The 20,283-nt window shown below is 39.1% G+C and overlaps 1 long non-coding RNA gene across 1 annotated transcript in view; it reads left to right on the plus strand.

The window, feature by feature from the left end:
* The first annotated feature begins 4,450 nt into the window (after positions 1–4,450).
* Positions 4,451–20,283, plus strand: part of LOC126081414 (uncharacterized) — a 177,342-nt gene continuing 161,509 nt past the window's right edge. Inside the window, exon 1 of the long non-coding RNA XR_007518389.1 lies at positions 4,451–20,064. This is a non-coding gene — a long non-coding RNA (uncharacterized LOC126081414). The remainder of the gene's footprint in view (positions 20,065–20,283) is intronic.

A 20,283-nucleotide genomic window follows, 5' to 3' on the forward strand; every position in this document is an offset into this window, starting at 1 on the left:
AAAGTCCTGCTAGACAGCATTGTTCTAGACTTTTCTAGGTTTTGTTTTTGTGTTTATCCAGATTATCACAGAGCTTTGTATTTTTTATATTCTGTACTATAAGGAACTGCTGGATGAACCAGTAAGCACGTCTTTCAGGGATATTGTTTAAGACACCAGTGTATTGTTCATATAATCCGCTGGGGAAGCACTTCTCAGCTTTGTGTACTAGGACAAGTTGTAGTTCTCCTGGGACTTTTTTCCAGTCATGACCAGTTCAAATTTTGTAATTAACTGGTTGTCCGTTTTTGCTTGTCTATCCAGAGAGCTTAGGGCCAAATTTATGGTTTAATTGAGTAACTTACTGGCCTATAGATTTGCATATATATATGTGTGTGTGTGGATATATATATATATATCCCTATATATACACACATTAACCTCTGGTTTTATCTTCCTAGTATTCCTATTTTCTTGTCTGAATTTGTATATTTATAAAATATAATTTTATTCTAGTTTCTGCCTTTTTATAGGTTGTCCCAAATCCTTTGTGAAAGGAGGCAGGGGTATACGTATAGTGATGAATAAACACCTTCAAGGTTTTAGTCTGCCACTTACGACTGAATGTCTGTAGTGCGGAGTAAAGGAGCTGACAACAGCCCTAAGCTGATTGGGATCACAACGCTTACACACGTGGCCAGCACTGCTGGCCAAATGAAGTGGCTTAGGATGTACACCTGCCAGAGAACCATTTTATTAGTTCATGTTGCTTTGGAAAGGTTTCTAATTTTGAAATAATGTTTGATGAATTCTCACTGCAGTAGTTTGTAAAAATTCCAGGCTTCTGAGTGTTGCTAGGAAAATTCAACCAAGAGCATATTTGAGTATTTTATTCAAACTAGCGAACAGGGTTTAAACAAAGAAGGAAGAGGGCTGTTTATTTCTTTATGGCCCAGAGACCTTTTGGAGAACAGGAATCTAATTCTGGGCATCTGTGCTTCTCAGTGGAAAAACGCCACTTGTGTTTTTCTCTCTTTTCTGTTTTATCCTGCAGTGTATAAGCAGGTTAACACTATATGTCTTTATTTACGTTTTACAATTTTCTGTGCTTCTGAAAGCACTTAAAGCAACTCACACATTTCGAGCCAAAAAGTGGAGTAGCTTTATAAAAACTTAAACTGGCCTCATGTAAAAGAAGCTGAGTGATTAAGTGCTCTCATATATCAGCACTGAGCAGATTTTGGCAATATATTTGATTTTAAACTTTCTAGTTGCTAAAATGGGAAAAAGAAATACAGAATTCTATACTTTTCATTTACTGACAACCGGAAGCGTATAAACATCTGCAGAAACCAAACATTTCCTGGAACTAAACTCGAGCAGAAATTTATCACGTGAATCTTTGTTTAAAGAACCTAGTGAAAAATATATCCGACCACAGTTATGTAAAAGATCCAGGAGTGTAGTTCGTGTGGATTAGGTTCATCAGAAGGCAGCCCGGTGGAGGAGGCTGAAGAAAACAACTGCTCAGAAGGTGCGGTGCTGTGCACAGGGGTTGTTGTTGTTAGGTGCTATTGAGTCAGTTTCAACTCACAGCGACCCCTGGTGGTGCAGCAGTTAAGCGTTCAGTTGCTAACTGAAAGGTTGGCAGTTTGAACTCACCCAGCAACTCTGTGGGAGAAAGAGCTGATAATCTGCTCCCCTAAAGAGTGCAGCCTAGAAAAGTCTATGGGGGCAGGTTTACTCTGTCCAGAGCTTCAAATCGGTTGGACCCCCTGCTAAGAGTTTGCATTTCCACCCCTGATATGCTGAATCACAATCTACATTTTAACAAGATCCCCAGGTGATTCTTATGGCTATGAATCACACCTGTATGGCCGCTTCGTTTGGTCAGCAGTGCCAACCTTTCATTTAGCAGCTGAATGCTTAACTGTTGCACCACTAGGGTTTGCTATGAGTTGAAATCAACGGCACCTAACAACCACCACCCCTGTGCACAGCACCACACCTTCTGATTCTTATGGTTGTGTATACATAAGAATCACCTGTGGTACCTAAGAATCATTTGGAATCTTGTTAAACTGTAGATTCTGATTCAGTATATGGGGTGGAAATGCAGATTCTCAGCAGGGGGTCAAACGAATGAACTGGTCAAAACCCTGACTGTTGCTATGGGTACAGGAGCTGGGAACGGAACAAGCTCTGAGTGTGGTATCCAGGGCCCCTGCTGTTCTGAAGTTTAGAAAACCATGATTGTTAATAGCACCTTTAGGTCCCTCTGCCCCCACCCCAATATTCATTGATGTCAGTGTGATTTTTGTGTGGGTGCTGATTTTATTCAGCTCACCTTCAAGTCCTCTAACAGATGCCTGCAGTGGAGATGTTCTATTCTGGTGGCTAACGTGCGGCTTTCACGCTTCGAAGGAAGCAGACAGCATTTTCCACGGAACTCTCAGGACTGGGCTTGTGTATTTGCGCATACAGAAAAAAAAAATTACAGAAGTCCAGTTCAATTCAGAGTGAGCGACAGCAATAGAATATTTTTTCAAGGAGCTTGCGTGTGTTGATGAAAGTTTTTATAACAAAGTAATTTGAGACTTCAGGATTTGTATAACATGGAAGAAACAGCTTTCATCTGAATATTTGAGGGACAAATATAACAAACTCTCCATCTTTTCCATGAAATCCTAAACTGGAAAACTTCAGTCTAGGCATAATAGTGCAGTTTCTCTTAAGAATCCTTGTATCCCTGGGCCTACGAGGGTGAGTTAACTACAAAATTGAAAACAACTTAGTCTGTCCTATGGGTTTAAGACTGAGCTTTACATCATGACCAGATAACAGTTTTAGCATAGGTGTTCATTATGAGTTGCTGCTTCTGGTAAAAACTGACTAATAGTTTCAACTAAAGATGGAACCCGGCGTGTAGGAAGATGTGCTGCTAGGGGTTTAGGGAACATCTTGGATGGTTTTGGAGTTGGGTAATACATACCTACCATGCAAGGTTGTTATAAGGGTTAAATATGATTATGTGGATAAAATTCCTGGCACATAGTAGGTACTGAATAAATGTTAGTTCTGCATTCTCACCAATGTTAGTGATGAGGGCCATACGTAAAAGTTTTTCTAGAATTTTTTTTTTGATGGTAAATCTGTATGTAACAAAGTATTTGCCATTTTAACATTCTTCACATGTGCAGCTCAGTGACATTATGTTCATCCTGTTGTTCAGCCATCACCCTTATCCGTTCCCATACTAGGTCATGGTTTGTTGGGTGTCACTGACTCTGTTCTAACTCTCAATGACCCCATGTGACAAAGTAGAACTGCCCCATAGGATTTTTTTTGGCTGTAATCTTTTTGTCAGATCTGTCTCCCGCAGAGCTACTGGCTGGGTTCGAACTGCCAGCCTTTCAGTTAGCAGCCAAGCACTTAACCGTCATGCCACAAGGGCTCCATGTTAAGTCATGCAGGTACATATTTTTAGGCATGTTGGGATCCATCCCTCATTGATACTATTAAAAATAATAATTGGTATAGAAAATGTTTCCTGTCTATTCTGATTTTAACAGGTTTTTTTTTTTTTAATTGGCTCTTAAGAAAAACTCTAATAGCATTTATTAGAAGTGGTATAGTTTCTGTACCTTAAATTATAGCTTAATAGTAATTCAGGAACAATGCAAATAGCTTTGAGTTTTTTGGTGATAAGAAACAAGGTTTAGCAGTGATCAAAAGTAGGGTAATTGTGTTAGAATCCAGCCTGCCCCAGCTTTATCTGTGAAGTTTGGTTTTGTACACGTAAAGATATGCATTGATCAAATACTCTTAACAGAGCCTACTGAGAACCACGCAGAGACTCGGAGTCTGGGATTAGAAGTAGAACTGTGTGCGGGCTGGTTTCCAGCCTGTGAGTATCATGGAACTCTTGGAAGGCGAGGTTGCTCGTGAAAGAGAAGTCAAGAACACTTAGCTATCAGCTGAGAAGTGCCTTTGGGAGAGTGTCTTGGTCTGGATGATAAAATATCTAATTAAAGATGGAGGCTCTCTACTGGTTGAAGGGTCATACTGGTAAAAAAAGTGCTCACATTATAGTACAGGATGTGTATTTGATTATGCCCGTTCAAGCTTCTCCCCAGAGAGATTTCTGAAAACAGAAAGGCAGTTGTAATACCAAGTATTGCTATATCAGGTCACCCACAACTACAAGGCTATGAATTAACTTGGCCTGAGCCCTCACTAAAAAAAAAAGGGAAACAGGTTATTCCCTATCTAGACAATCCACTCAAGAGAGTTCTCTCTTGGTTTGTAACTCCAGCTTTCTTTCTCACACAGGCATTTTATTAAAGCTTGTCAGGGTTAGAAGAATTGGAATATTTTGCCATCTGGAGTGTCTCTGCCTCGCTGATCTAAGCTCCGACCTGCCAGTTCACAGAGATGATTGATAAGACCCTGGGACATCTGAGTAAGTAGATGTTGCTATGTTTCATTTTACAGTTTTAAAAAAATATATATATATCTTTGCAGTTGCAAAATATTATGCATTTTAATTGGATTCTTTAAATTTTGCTATTGAATAATGGTGGCAATTATTATGATAATTGTCATAAGTGAATGTTTATAAATAATGGGATTCTGGAAGAAATGAATACCCTGATGATAAAAAAAAAAAAGCTAATGAAAACATTTCCTTGCATAATGCTTTAGTATTGTAGGAACATAAAGAGAATTTCAATGCATATATTAAAACTTTAGGAGTGTTATCTTCAGTGCTTTATTTCTCTTTTATATGCTGAAGTGGAAAAATACAAGACAATTACTGTGCATTTCTTAAATGCAACTGTATCTATACAAAAATTGTCTTAATGCAGGACACATTTTGGTTAATTTGAAATAAATTCTGAATTTTTTAGTAATGGAATTTTAATAGTTCTATTTGAAAATAATGGCCCCCTCCCTGATGTAGATAAGATCACAGAATCTCTGGGGATTTAACTTTTTTTTTTAATCAAAGAAAATAGAGAAAGGCATTTATTCTTTCTAGTCAGAACATCTGAATGAGATTTAGAGTTGAGTCAGCTACAGCCTCCATCAGACTGAGTCCAGTACAACTAGATGGTGCCAGGCTACCACCACCGACTGCTCTGACAGGGTTCACAACAGAGGGTCCCCGACAGAGCTGGAGAAAAACGTAGAACAAAATTCTAACTCACAAAAAAAGACCAGACTTATGGGCCTGACGGAGACTGGAGAAACCCTGAGAGTATGGCCCCCAGACACCCTTTTAGCTCAGTAATGAAGTTACTGTGCAGGTTCACACTTCAGCCAAAGAATAGATAGGCCCATAAAACAAAAGAAGACTAAAGGGCACAACAGCCCAGGGCCCAGGACTGGAGGGCAGGAGGGGACAGGAAAGCTGGTGATAGGGAACCCAAGGTCAGGAAGGGTGAGTGTTGACATGTCATGAGATTATTAACCAGTGTCATAAAACAATATGTGTACTGTTTAATGAGAAACTAATTTGTTCTATAAACCTTCATCTAAAGTACATTAAAAAAAAAAAAAAGAAGTTGAGTCAGTTATCTTGGTATAAATTACTTCTCTAAATGAAAGCTATTATTCCTCTTGCAATACCCATTGAAACTGATTTGACAAAACTAGGAAGCCAAAAGGATGTACTAGGGCCTTGTTTTGGAATATTAAGTTAAAACCAATGAGTAAATCGACAAGACGTTCCTCCACCGCAGCGTTGCTGTTGTTAGGTGCTGTGAAGTTGGTTCTGACTCATAGCGACCCTATGCACCACAGAACAAAACCTCCCCAGTCTTGCGCCATCCTCACAGTCCTTGTTATCCTTGAGCCTATTGTTGCAGCCACTGTGTCAGTCCGTCTCGTTGAGAATCTTCCTCTTTTTTACTGACCCTCTTCTTTACCAAGCATAATGTCCTTTTTCAGGGACTGTTGCCTCCTGATAACATGTCCAAAATATTTGAGACCAAGTCTTGCCACCCTCACTTCTAATGACCATTCTGGCTGTATTTCTTCCGAGATAGATTTGTTTGTTCTTTCTGGCAGTCTGTGGTATATTCGGTATTCTTTGCCAACAGTGAGGTTATTTGATTTTGGTCTCTATCTGTACTGTCCAGTATGGTAGCCGCTGGCCACATGTAGCTATTAGCACTTGAGATTACCACATTTCAAAATAGTATGAAAAAAAAACCTATAAAATATTTTATTTATGATTTTTGTATGAATTAACATGTTGATAATTTTTTTGAGTATAGGTATGTTAAATAAAACATACTATTACTAAAATGATTTTCACCTATTTTCTTTAACTTTTTTAATGTGACTGCTAAAACTTTTTAAATCACTTTGGCTTACGTTATATTTTTGTTGGACAGAGCTGGTCTATGTCATCGTACACGATTAGCATTCTTGGTCGTCCATTACTCAGCATTCTGTAGGCCTAGAACCTTCTATGTGTAGATAAATTAATATAGATCTAGATTGTTTTAAGAATATGATCCTTTGACTCATCAAATATTTATTGAGTACTTACCATGTACCGGACAGTAGGCCCTAGTGACATAGCAGTGAACAAAACGAACAAAACTCCCTGCCTGGATGGCGTTAACATTCTAGTGGGGAAAAAACAATTAAATACAAATAAGTAAGTAAAATATATAGTGTATAAAGAGGTAATAAGTGCTGCGGAGAAGTACAAGTCAGGCAAAAGGACTACACCAAAGCAAACCAAACCCGTTGCCACTGAGTCGATTCTGTCTCATAGGACGGAGTAGTACCGCTCCACAGGGGACTCCAGGGAGAGTTCAGTTATAAATAGGGTGGTCAGGAAAGGCCTCAATGAGAAGATGATATTTGAGTGAAGATTTGAAGGAGGTGTGAGGGAGAGAGCCCTGCCCTGTAGCTGCCTGGGGGAAGAACGTTCTAGGCAGAGGGGACAATAAATGCAAAGGCCCTGAGGCAGGAGCACCTGACTTGTTTGAAGGTCAGGAGGAGGCTAGGTGACTGGAATGAATGAAGAGAGAGGAGGAGGTGAATGATAATGGGGGTCACAGCATGTGAGCAGCAGTGATTGGAAGGGTTTTTGTTTTTTAATTGTGCTTTAGGTGAAAGTTTACAGAACAAACTGGTTTCTTGTTAAACAATTAATATACAAATTGCTTTGTGACATTGGCTGCCCACCTGCGATGTGTCAACACTCTCCCTTTCTCCACTCTGGGTTCCCTGTCACCATCCGTCCATTTTTCCTGTCCCTTCCTACCTTCTCGTCTTTGTTTTTGGGCAAGTGTGCTCATTTAGTCTCATATACATGACTGAATTACGAAGTGTTATTGTTTGTTTTATTAAAAAAAAACAAAAACAAAAACAAACCTGTTGCCATCGAGTTGATTGCAACTCATAGCAACCCCTTAAGACAGAGTAGAACTGCCCCATAGGGTTTCCAAGGAGTGCTGGTGGATTTGAACTGCTGACCTTTTCGTTAGCAGCCGAGCTCTTAATCACTGCACCACCAGGGCTCCACTGTTTGTTTTATAGACCTGTCTTATCTTTTTTTTTTTTTTAATCTTTGGCTGAAGGGTGAACTTCTTCGGGAGTGACTTCAGTTATTAGTTAAAGGGCATCCAGGGGCCACACTGTCGGGGTTTCTCAAGTCTCTGTCAGACCAGTAAGTCTGGTCCTTTTTTTGTGTGTGTCAATTTCAGTTTTGTTCTACATTTTTCTCCCACTCTGTCCAGGACTGTCTATTGTGATCCCTCTAGTATTTCTGAGCTCAGGCTAGTGGAGGCTGTGGTACTTGTGATCCATCAGTCTTTTGGACTAATACTTCTCTTGTGTCTTTGGTTTCCTTCATTCTTCTTTGCTCTGAATGGAATGGGACCAGTAGATGTATATTAGATGGCCACTTGCAGGCTTTTAAGACCCAAGACTCTACTCACCAAAGTCGAATGTGGAACATTTTCTTTATAAACTATGTTATGCCAATTGAACTAGATATCTCCTGAGACCATGGTCCCCAGCCCTCGGTCCAGTAACTCAGTCCCTTAGGAAGTGGATGTATATATGTATATATGAAACTTCTAGGACTTTGCCTTGGCCAAGTTGTGTTAACTTTTCCTATATCATGTACTGTCTTTCCCTTCTCCAGAGTTAACACTTATTTTCTATCTAATTTTTCCTCCCCACTCCCCACCTCATAACCATCAAAGATTGTTTCTTTCTTTGTGTAAACCTTTCCTTAAGTTTTTATAATAGTGGTCTCATACAGTATTTGTCCTTTCATGATTGACTTAGTTCACCGAACATAATGCCCTCCAGATTCATCCATGATGTGAGATATTTTGCAGATTCATCGTTGTTCTTTATGTACCATAATTTGTTTATCCATTCATCTGTAAATGGGCACTTAGGTTGTTTTCATCTTTTTGCTATTGTGAATAATGCAGCAGTGAACATGGATGAGCATATATGTCTATTTGCGTGACAGCTCTTATCTCTCCAGGATATATTCTTAAGGGTAGAATTGCTGGATCATGTGGTATTTCTATTTCTAGCTTTTTAAGGAGGCACCATATCGTTTTCCATAGTGGTTGTACCGTTTTACATTCCTACCAGCAGTGCATAAAAGTTCCAATTTCCCTGCAACCTCTTCAACATTTATTATTTTCTAGTTTTTTGATTAGTGCCAGTAATGTTGGGGTGAGATGGTATCTTATTGTAGTTTTGATTTTCATTCTGTAATAGCTAACGATAGCTAGCATTTCCTCATATGTCTATTAGCTGCCTAAATGTTTTCTTTGGTGAAGTGTCTGTCCATATCCTTTCTCCATTTTTAATTGGGTTATTTGTCTTTTTGTTGTTGAGGTGTTGGAATATCTTGCAGATTTTAGAGATCAGACCTTTGTTGGATATGTCATAGGCAAAAATTTTTCCCACTTTGTAGGTTCTCTTTCTGCTCTTTTGGGGAAGACTTGAAGATCCCAGTTAATGAATTTATGGTGTTTTTGTATAGTTAGGGTTTGTATTCTATTTATGCCCTAATATTGACTCTATTTTTTCTTCCATGATCTTTAGGTCGTTGATCCATTTTGAATGAGCTTTTGTTTATGGTGTGAGGTACAGGTCCTGTTCCATTTTTTTTTAAGATGGACATCCAGTTTTGCCACCACCATTTATTGAAAAGACTGTCTTTTCCTCATTATGGAAACCCTGGTGGCATAGTGGTTAAGTGCTACAGCTGCTAGCCAAAAGGTCAGCAGTTCAAATCCACCAGGGCTCCTTGGAAACCCTGTGGGGCAATTCTGCTCTGTCCTGTAGGGTCGCTATGAGTCAGAATTGACTCAACAGCAATGTTTTTTTTTTTTTTTTCCCCTCATTTAATGGACTTTGGACCTTTGTTGAAGACCAGGTGACCATAGGTGGGTGGGTTTACATCTGGGTTCTCAATTCTGTTCCATTGGTCAATGTGCCTGTCATTCTACCAGTACCAGGCTGTTTTGACTACTGTAGCTGTATATTAGGTTCTGAGGTCAGATATGGTAAGGCCTCCTACTTTGTTCTTCTTCAGTAGTGCTTCACTTACCTGGGGCCTCTTTCCTTTCCATATGGAGTTAACGATTAGTTTTTCTGTCTCATAAAAGATTGTTGTTGGTTATTGGATAGGGATTGCATTATATCTGTAGATCAATTTGGGTAGGATTGACTTTTTCACAATGTTGAGTCTACTTATCCATGAACATGGTATATTTTTCCATTTATGTCAGTGTCTTGGTTTCTTGCAGTAGTGTTTTGTAATTTTCTTTGTATTGGTGTTTTTGTCCCTGGTTAGATTTATTCCTAAGTTATTATTTTTTTTTTTATTATAAATGGTATTATTTTTCTAATTTCCTTTTCTTCATTCTCTTTATTGGCGTATAGGAATCCAACTGATTTTTGTATGTTTATCTTTTTTTATCTTTTATCTTGCCACTCTGCTGAATCTTTCTATTAGTTCCAGTAGTTTTCTTGTGGAGTCTTTAGAGTTCTTTATGTATAGTATCATATCATCTGAGACTAGGGATAGTTTCACTTCTTCCTTACCAATTTGAAATGCTCTTTATTTCTTTTTTCTTACCTTATTGCTCTAGCTAGGACTTCCAGCATATTGTTAAATAGGAGTGATGATAAAGGTCATCCTTGTCTTGTGTCTGTATTCTCAGGGGGAATGTTTTTTATCCTCTCTCCATTGAAAATGATGTTGGCTATTGGTTTTACATAGATGCCCTTTATTATGTTGAGGAATTTCCCTCCTATTCCTATGTTACTGAGAGTTTTTATCAGGAATGGGTATTGGACTTTATCAGATGTTTTTGTTTTTTAATAATTTATTTTGGTTTTGTTGTTGTGAATATACACGGCAGAACATTTCTCCACGTACAATTTAGTAACATTTGGTAACTTCAAGTTGTACCACCATTCTCATCCTCTTTTTCCAAGTCGTTCCCCCCCTCCATTAACATAAACTCACTGCCCCCTAAGGCTTCTATGGGATTTCGGTTTTGAGAGAAATGAAACGGAATCAGGTTTTGAGGACAGGAGCAACACAGTCTTCTGTTGAAGCTGCTGTGGTTAGAATTTTCTGTGTGGGGGGATGTGCAGGGTAGAACCAGAGAGACCTGATTTGATCCAAGTTTATTGCAGTGAACCAGGAGAGAGCTGATGGTGCCTTAGACCACAAACGAGGGAGGCGGTGAGAAGTAATGGACTCCCCGTCATATATTGTTGTGAGATTAGTTGTGGGATGTGAGAGGACTCAAGGATGACTCCAAAATTTTCTACCCGAACAACTGAAGAATGGAGTTGGCTTTTGCTGAGATGGGGAGGACTGTAGGAGAAGCAGATTTAGGGCAGAACCAGGAGCTCAGTCTGGGACACATTGATTAAGTTTGAATGACTCTTTGGACATCTACATGGTAATGTCCAGTAGGCAGAGTCTGGACTTCAGTGAGAGGTCAAATTACCGATGCAGATTTGAAGTCACTACCATCTAACTGTTTTGTAAAGCCATAAGAGGGGTTGAAATTGCCAAGGGAGTGACAGTTGAGGGAAAGGAGGAGAGGTCTCGGACCAGAGCTCTGGATTATGCTAATAATTTAGAGGTCAGTAGATGAGATGGCATCAACAAGGGAGGTTGAGAAACAGATGACCAGGTGGAAGATGTGGTATTCTAGATGCAAGGGAATGAAGTGTTTCAGCAAAGTGGGAATAGTGGGCTTGCCAGATGCTGCTGATGGGTTAGGTAAGAAGTGAGCTGGAAATGAATCATTGGATTTAACAATGAGGTGATCATGCGTGACCCTGACAAGAGCAGTTTCAGTGAAATGGCGAGAAGAAAGCTAGGTTGGAATAATGTCATGGGAAAACTGGAGGAAATGAATTAGAAACAGTGAGAATAGACCCTCTTTTGAGGAACTGTGAAGTCAAGACGGACCAAGGAAGTTTTTATTTATAGTTTATTTTATTTTTTTTAAGATGAGAGAAATTATAACATGTCTCTACCAATGCATGTATTAGGGAGATTTTCTTATTATTTTTCTGAAATCATCCACCAAATTTGTGACATTTAAGTCCACCACTTTGTGTGTGTGTGTTTGTGTGGGTTAGTATTCCCTCCTAAGGGGATTTCATAGAATTGTGTTTTATAAAGAGAGAAGTTTGTGTGTGTGTGTAGGCTGACATTGATTATATTAAAGGTTTCTTTTGCAACTGTTATGAAATTTGGCTTCATTTCTTGCTCAGTGTCTGCATTCACACTTCAGATAACTATTATTTTTAAGGCAACAAATGTAAAAATAGATCTATTTACCTTAAAGTGTTGATAAAGCTATAAAGCTAGTGTTTGGGGCTAATTTATTTTCCTTACTTTTAAGGAGGTTACCAAAGAATTTGAAGAAATTGAGGCAGAGACATGCCCAAGGCCACAAAATGAAACATAACCAGAGTAACTGGACTTTGGGTCTGATTTACTTACTAGCTATGTGGAACACTTAATCCCTCTGATTTCAGTTCCAACAGGTATAAAATGAGGATAGTATTTGCTCTACCTACGATGTGAGGTTTTTGTGAGGATCACGAGAGACGAGGTGAAAGAGCTTATTAGTCAACTATAAAGCATTCTATAAATATGAAATAATGGTGCTAAAAGTAAGTTAGGCTTGAGGATTTTGTGGCAGTATTTGGAATAACTGGAGAAAAGGTAAAATGTGACAAAATCTGGGTTGAGAATAATCATAATACATAATTGTACTAATAGAATCTGCAAGAATTTGCTTTTTTGCCCATGTCAAGCTTTATTAATGATGCCACAGAATCTGTCATATTGGGACCATCATAGAGATTTGTAGTCAGGAACCATGACTGAGGTCCAAGTAGTGAGCCAGTTTATCCCCTAGGAGCCTCAAAATTACCAAACATCTGGATATTTTGATTGTTGTCATTAGGTGCCCTCAAGTTGGTTCTGACTCGTAGTGACCCTGTGTGCAACGGGACAAAACACTGCCCGGTCGTACGTCATCCTCACAGTAGTTGCTATGTTTGAGCCCATTGTTGCAGCCTCTGTGTGAGTACATCTTGTTGAGCGTCTTCCTCTTTTTCTTTGACCCTCTACTTTACCAAGCATGATGTCCTTCTTCAGGGACTGGTCCCTCCTAATAATACATCCAAAGTACATGAGACCAAGTCTTGTCATCCTTGCTTCTAAGGAGCATTCTGCTGTACTTCTTCCAAGACAGATTTGTTTGTTCTTCTGGCAGTCCATGGTATATTCAGTATTCTTTACCAACACCATCAATTCTTCTTCGGTCTTCCTTATTCATTGTCCAGCTTTCACATGTATATGAGACAATTGAAAATACAATGGCTTCGGTCAGGCACACTTTGGTCCTCAAGGTGACATCTTTGCTTTTCAACACTTTGAAGAGGTCTTTTGTACCAGATTTTACTCAACGCAGTACATCTTTTGATTTCTTGACAACTGCTTCCATGGACGCTGATTGTAGATCCAAGTGAAATGAAACCCTTGACAACTTGAGTCTTTTCTCCATTTATCATGATGTTGCATATTGTCCAGTTATGAGAATTTTTTTTTTAATGTTGAGGTGTAATACATACTGAAAACTATAGTCTTTGATCTTAATCATTAAGTGTTTCAAGTCCTCTTCACTTTTAGCAAGCAGGGTTGTATCATCTGCATAACACGGGTTGTTAATAAATCTTTCTCCAACCCTGATGCCCCATTCTTCTCCTTATACTCCAGCTTCTTAGATTATTTGCTCAGCATACAGATTGAATAAATATGGCAAAAGGATACAACCCTGACACACACCTTTCCTGATTTTAAACCATGCAGGATCCCCTTGTTCTGTTGCAATCACTGCTTCTTGATGTATATACAGATTCTGCATGAGCACAATTAAGTGTTCTGGAATTCCCATTCTTTGCAATGTTATCCATAATTTGTTCTGATCCACACAGTCAAATGCCTTCGCATAGTCAATAAAACACAGGTAAACATCTTTCTGGTATTGGTATTTGCTTCTGGTATTTGCTTTCAGCCAAGATCCATCTGATATCAACAATGGATATCCCTTGTTCCACATCCTCTGTTGAATCTGGCTTGAATTTTTGGCAGTTCCCAATCGATGTACTGCTGCAACTATTTTTGAATTATAGTCAGCAAAATTTTACTTGTGTGTAATATTAATGATATTGTTCAGTAATTTCCACTTTCTCTTGGATCACCTTTCTTTGGAATGGGCACAAATATGGATCTCTTCCAGTCAGCTGGCCAAGTAACTGTCTTCCAAATTTCTTGGCATAGACAAGTGAGCACGTCCAGTGTTGCATCTCTTTGTTAAATATCTCAATTGGTATTCCGTCAATGCCTGGAGCCTTGCTTTTCACCAATGCCTTCAGTGCAGCTTGGGCTTTTTCCTTCAGTACCATTGGTTCCTGATCATATGCTACCTCCCGAAATGGTTGAACACTAACCAATTCTTTTTGGTACAGTGACTTTGTGTATTTCTTTCATCTTCTTTTGATGCCTACATCATTCATTATTTTGCCCATAAAATTATTTAGTATTACAACTCAAGGCTTGAATTTTTTCTTCTGTTTTTTCAGCTTGAGAAATTTCGAGTGTGTTCTTCCCTTTTGCTTTTCCAACTTCAGGCCTTTGCACGTTTCATTATAATACTTTCCTTTGTCTTGAAATCTTCTGTTCAGCTCTTTTACTTCATCATTTTTTTCCATTTACTTTAGCTACTCTCCGTTCAAGAGCAAGTTTCAGAGTCTCTTCTGATATCTGTTTTGGTCTTTTATCTTTTCTTTCCTGTCTTTTTAATGACCTTTTGCTTTTTTCATGTATGAGGTCTTTGATGTCATTCCACAACTTCTTTGGTCTTCGGTCATTAGTGTTCCGTGCGTCAAATCTATGCTTAAGGTGGTCTCTAAATTCAGGTGATATACTCAAGGTTGTACTTTGGCTCTCATGGACCTGTTTTAATTTTCTTCATCTTCAACTTGAGCTCACATAGGAGCAATTGGTAATCTGTTCCACAGTCGGCTCTTGGCATTGTTCTGACTGATGATATTGAACTTCTCCATTTTGGTACTTTAACATAATATTGGTTTGTTGGCACTGAGTGGAAGAGCCACTGTCTTAATGGAAAATATTCAAACTATGATGGTAAATTTTTTATCGGACTTGGAGAGTATTTCTATATTTGCTACCTGAAGTGGACTTATAGTAATACTTTATTTTCATAAGAAATTGTTATAGGACATTGAGAAATTGAAAATGGATAGCTAAGGTCACTGCAATTAATGGTGATTTGCAATAAAACGAGTGTAAAACTTGACAATATTATAAAATACAGTAATTTATGGGCACTGAATATCAACCAAAAAAGGCAGACACTAAATTGAAAGGCATTCTTGAGAAGCTAGAGCTTTTGGTAAGAAGACTGGGAGTTTGCAGCCTTCTTTCTGGGAATTCTTCTATTCCTCCCATCCCCCATCTCAGATGGTAAGAACTATAGTTTTACCAGCTTGTAGTTTTACCAAAGTAGTAGTAGACTGAATTTGAGGTGGCGGGGGGTTGGGGGGGAGTTGGGGAGTGGCAAACCCACAGCTTTGCTGACTAAAAGTGGTATACTCAATTCATAGTAGAGGGGGAAGCCCATAGCCTTGCTACCTTGAGGTTGTGGTCCTAGTTTGGGGCTACCAGCCAGAATTTTAGCAGGGAGATCCTGGAAACGAGAGAGCCATACAAGGACTGAGATCAGCTCTCCATACATCCATGGCTGGCTGCTAAAGTTTGCATGTCTGGGGGATTCTCAGGAAAGCCCATTGAGCCTCCAGCCTTTTGATTAGCAGCCGAGCACATGAGCTGTTTTACACCACCCAGGGACTCCATGTGAATACATGAGTGCACATAAAGAGCTAGATATATTTTGTTTCTCTTTTCTCCTTTCAGTTAAAAAAAAGATTGTTTAAAACAAGTTTACCACTGTATTGTTGGATTTATGACTTATGCAGATACAATACATATGAAAGTAGCATGGAGGGGAAGAGAGGACATGGAGCTATACTGGTGTACAGTTTCTGCTTTTACCACAATGAAGTCAGTACCAACCTGAAATAGGTTGCGATAAGTTAAAGATGCATATTATAATCCCTCTAGAGAAACTACCAAAACAACAACAACTAACCAAACAAACAAGAAACCCTCAAAAATATAGCAAAAACAAACAAACAAAAAATCAACAGAGGATTAAAATCGTGCAACCTCATTGGAAGACAGTTTGGCAGTTTGTTATAAAGTTAAATTTACACTGACCATATGACCCAGCAATTTTATGCTGTCAGGAGAAATGGCAGCATATATCCAGACTTTTGTTCACACAATGCTCATAGCAGGTTTATTTGTGATTTGCAGTATAATTAATGGTATATCCATACAATGGAGTGCTACTCAGCAGTGAAAAATGAATGGACTATTGATATACATAACAGTGTATATGAATCTTAAAATAATAATGCTGAATGAAGGAAGCCAGACCCCCCAACAAAAGAGTACAAACTGTATGTGAAATTATGTGAAATTCTAAATTACTCAAACTAATAGGTCATGACAGAGGGCAGATCAGTAGTTGCCTAAGGATGGCATGGGGGCGGGGGAAGGACTACAAAAGGAAGGACACAGTGAAAATTTAGGGTGTGACATATGATTATGTGTGTTGGTTTCCTGGGTGTATACATATCTCAAAATTCATCAAATTGTATACTTTAAATATGTGCCTCAATAAAGTTATAACAAAATTGTGCCCAACCAAAAACCAAACAAATGTTCATAGCAGAGAAAAACTAAACACAGTACTATCCATCATCAACGGATAAACAAAATGTGGTATATTGGTACAGTTGAGTATTATTCAGCCAAAATGTAGTATATTGGTACAGTTGAGTATTACTCAGCCATAAAGGGCTAGGGAGTAGGGAGTGGGGAGTGGGGAGGAAGGCTGGTACCTAACCTGCCTCAGCGGGAAGGAAGGGCTTATACAGAGAGGGGTTGGAGAATGCCTTGGAGGAGGGGGATGGAAGAGAGCTGAATTTTGAAAGTTGACTAGGACTTGGCTGTTATCCAGGTTGGGAGAAAACTGTGGGGACTTCATCTAAATCTATGGTATTGGGTTTAAAGAAGAGAGAATAGAGTCAAGAGGTTCAGTAAGTGGGAGTGTCTGGACCTTGTGACTGGTGGAATATGGAGAATATAGGAGAAAAGGGCAACAAGGATGTAGTTCATGTTTTTGCCTTGTCCATCTCAACAAGTGGTGGTATCATTCATTGAGGCAGGGAATACAAGATGCTCAGGGGTTTTGTCTGTTTAGCCTGGTGATTTTTGAAACCAAGAGCTCATTTTGGATGTTTTATCAGGGTAGTGACAGCTATTTGCATACACTTGGTTGGAATGGAAAGATGATTCTCTTTGACATATTGTTCAGATTTGGGAAGGAGGAATATGGAACACGAGGGAGGGAAGTAATAGCTGACATGGTCCTAGCAGTCTGTGGTTGCATAGCATCAAGGGCTATGGTCTATCCCACCTGGACAGGTGAGATCACTGTTGAATGCTTCCAGGCATTTACAGAAGTGGAAAAATTCTTGTACATGAAAATCTATTCCATTTAAGAATTCAGTAGTTCTTTTTTATTATTTCATTCCTCTTGATCTTTTGCCTCCATACTTTTACCATTTATAAAGACAGAGTTAAAAAATGGCCTAGCTAAGATTTTGATACAAAGAAGACTAATCAATCCTTTCTGTATTAACTCATTCAATTTTCAAACAACCCTGTGAGGAGGTACTTTGAATCATATAAATTCATAATGTAGATTCATAATAAAGGTGTTTGGAAATCAACAGGTTTTAAAGTTTTATGACCTGCCATTAACATGAAGCGTAAATTCTCTGTTTTTCCATTTTCCATGTAAATCAGCTGAGGGTGACAATTGATGCTTTAGAAATTCTAATTATTTCTCTTTTGCCCTTCTTTTGAAAGGAGTACTTTTGGTAACAACTAGATCCATGAAAAATAAAAATTATGTTTATATACTTACAGAGAACATTAAAGAAATAATTTGGAAAATAACTCCCTTCTTATGAAAATTTGTCCGTTACTTGCTTTCCTGTTTTGTTAATGACCATGAACATATTATAATAAACTGAAAATACTACCTAAACAGTTATTTTGAAACTATGTCAAAGTTACAGAAGCTAACATTAGGCTATACCTATTGCTTTAGACTTAATCTTTTAGTAATATGTGGCCAGTAGCTGCTTTCATGGATTCTTAGAAATCTGGCAACAAAAAGAGCAGGATGAACAGATCATGTCATTGATGAGGCGTTAGTCACAAGGGACACGGCGTTGGAATATGACTGCTCTGAGCTCGAATCTCAGTTCTGCTAGTTGAGATACCTTGAGGAGGAAGTAAGTTGATTCACCTCATTTAGGCTGTTTAAGAGCGCGGCTGCTAACCAAAAAGTCAGCAGTTCAAATCCACCAGCCGCCCCTTGGAAGCTCTGTGAGGCAATTCTAGTTCTCCTGTGTCTTAAGGTCACTGTGAGTGCTAATCGACTCCATGGCAACAGGTTTTGGTTTTTAGGCTGTTTCCTCAGGTATAAAATGAAGACAGTAAAGTACCTGCTGCGTAGAGTTATTGTGAGAGTTTCAGGGAGATACTGTTTGTAGTGCCTGATATGGACATAAATAACCACAGTGAATGATAGCTCTTATTATTTTCCCTTTTGTGCTGTGAAACACAGAAACGACTTCTTGGGCTTGGATACCGACATAAACAGGCAATTTCCTTTTGTACCACAAGAGGGCGTGCCTTTGTTATCCCTAAGCTGAAGTCTAAGTTCCTAAGATATGGCTGAAAACTGAGAAATGAGTGGATACTGGGAAAAATTTGAAAGGGAAACAGATTTTGATAGTGTCAAGGAGAAGAGGTACTGGGAACAGTGGTGAAAAGGAAGAGACTATGAATAAAATGCCTCTAGGATGTGAATGGAAACCCTGGTGGCATAGTGGTTAAGAGCTGCAGCTGCTAACCATAAAAGTCGGCAGTTCACATCCACCAGGCACTCCGTGGAAACTCTATGGGGCAGTTCTACTCTGTCCTATAGGGTTGCTGTGAGACGGAATCGACTCGATGGCAGTGGGTTTCATTTGGTTTTGAGTTAGGATGTGAACGCCATCTGACGTAGATTGCTGTAGATTTCATTTCCAGTCAGCACCCTTTTTTGCTTGTATCTGAGGATTTTCATTTATTTTGTTTTCTTCCCTTTTTTTGCGACTTTGTCTATAAATCTTTTGCATCAAGTACAGAACCTGAAGTTTAGTTCCTCAGTAGTGGTCCTGAATAATTAATTCTAGTTAAAGATTAATTGGACTGTTTGTGCTTGATGCCTTAGATTTGTACAAAACCTTGTTTGCCCCAAATGAGTAAGTTAGAAATGTTTTAATCTTTTCATCCTGTCTCCTCTCTACAGGTCCCCCCTACTCCTCACCCCTCCATCCCCACCCCACTCCACCCCACTTTTCAGCTTCGGGATCATTTTATGTGATTTGCTGTCATACCTAGCTCAAAAGTTTGGGCGGGGCCAAGGAAAAGCATTGTTTCTGTGGACAGAAACCCTAGGGACCTAGAGCTAATGTTAGTATAAGTGCACTTTTAAAATTTGAAATCAAGATCAGAGTTAAGCGGAGTGAAGCTGGCAGCTGTGGAATTATTCTAATACATTTAGGGAAACATTCAGCTTTATCTCAGTTATACAAAAATTCCATGTGAACGTTCTTTGATTTAGGTTTTCCATGCAGTCCCTTTATTTGCAAGTATTATGATACAAAGATCATAAACACATTGTGTTTTATATAATTATAATTGTACTTTAGCACGTTTTGTATAGGAAAATGTTTTGAATTTAAAAAGAACAATTTAGGCATCTCCTTTTACTCTGAATTCTACTTTCAGACGCTTTCACTGAGGTTTGTTTGTGGTGATTAACCACTGTTCAAGTTCAGTGTCACACTACCAAAAAACCAAGCCAAACCTGTTGCCATCAAGTCGAATTTTGTCAAGTCAAATAGCGACCCTATAGGGCAAAGTTGAACTGCCCCACAGGGTTTCCAAGGCTGTGATCTTTACAGGAGCAGACTGCCACATCTTTCACCAGCAGAGCGGCTGGTGGGTTCGAACTGTTGACTGAGCACTTAACTGTCTGCATCACCAGGGCTCCTAGTGTCACACTGCCCTGGTTTCAATGATGGTGCCACTATGTGTGAGATTTGGCAAAATCCAAGTTATCCCTATAATTTCACTGTCACTCACTTGAATTCTGATGATTTCTTGAGCAGAAAAGAGAGAAGTGGAACTGCTGTGGAAATTATGCAGAATTCTATTTTATCAGTGTGGCCAGCTGTGCAGAGTGATCATTACGGGTACACCATAAACCGTTGCCGGTGAGTCACTTCGGACTCATAGCGACCCTGTAGGACAGAGTAGAACTGCCCCCATAGAGTTTTCAAGGCCATAAATCTTTATGAAAGCAGACTGCCACATCTGTCTCCTGTGGAGCCCCTGATGGGTTCGAACCTCTGACCCTTCGGTTAGGCAGCTGAGTGCTTGGCCACTGTGCCAACAGACTCCTTCTGGTACACCATAAGGAGTTACAGACTTGT

This window comes from Elephas maximus, chromosome 8 (assembly GCF_024166365.1).
Source record: "Elephas maximus indicus isolate mEleMax1 chromosome 8, mEleMax1 primary haplotype, whole genome shotgun sequence".
In the NCBI taxonomy this organism is placed as follows: Eukaryota; Metazoa; Chordata; class Mammalia; order Proboscidea; family Elephantidae; genus Elephas; species Elephas maximus.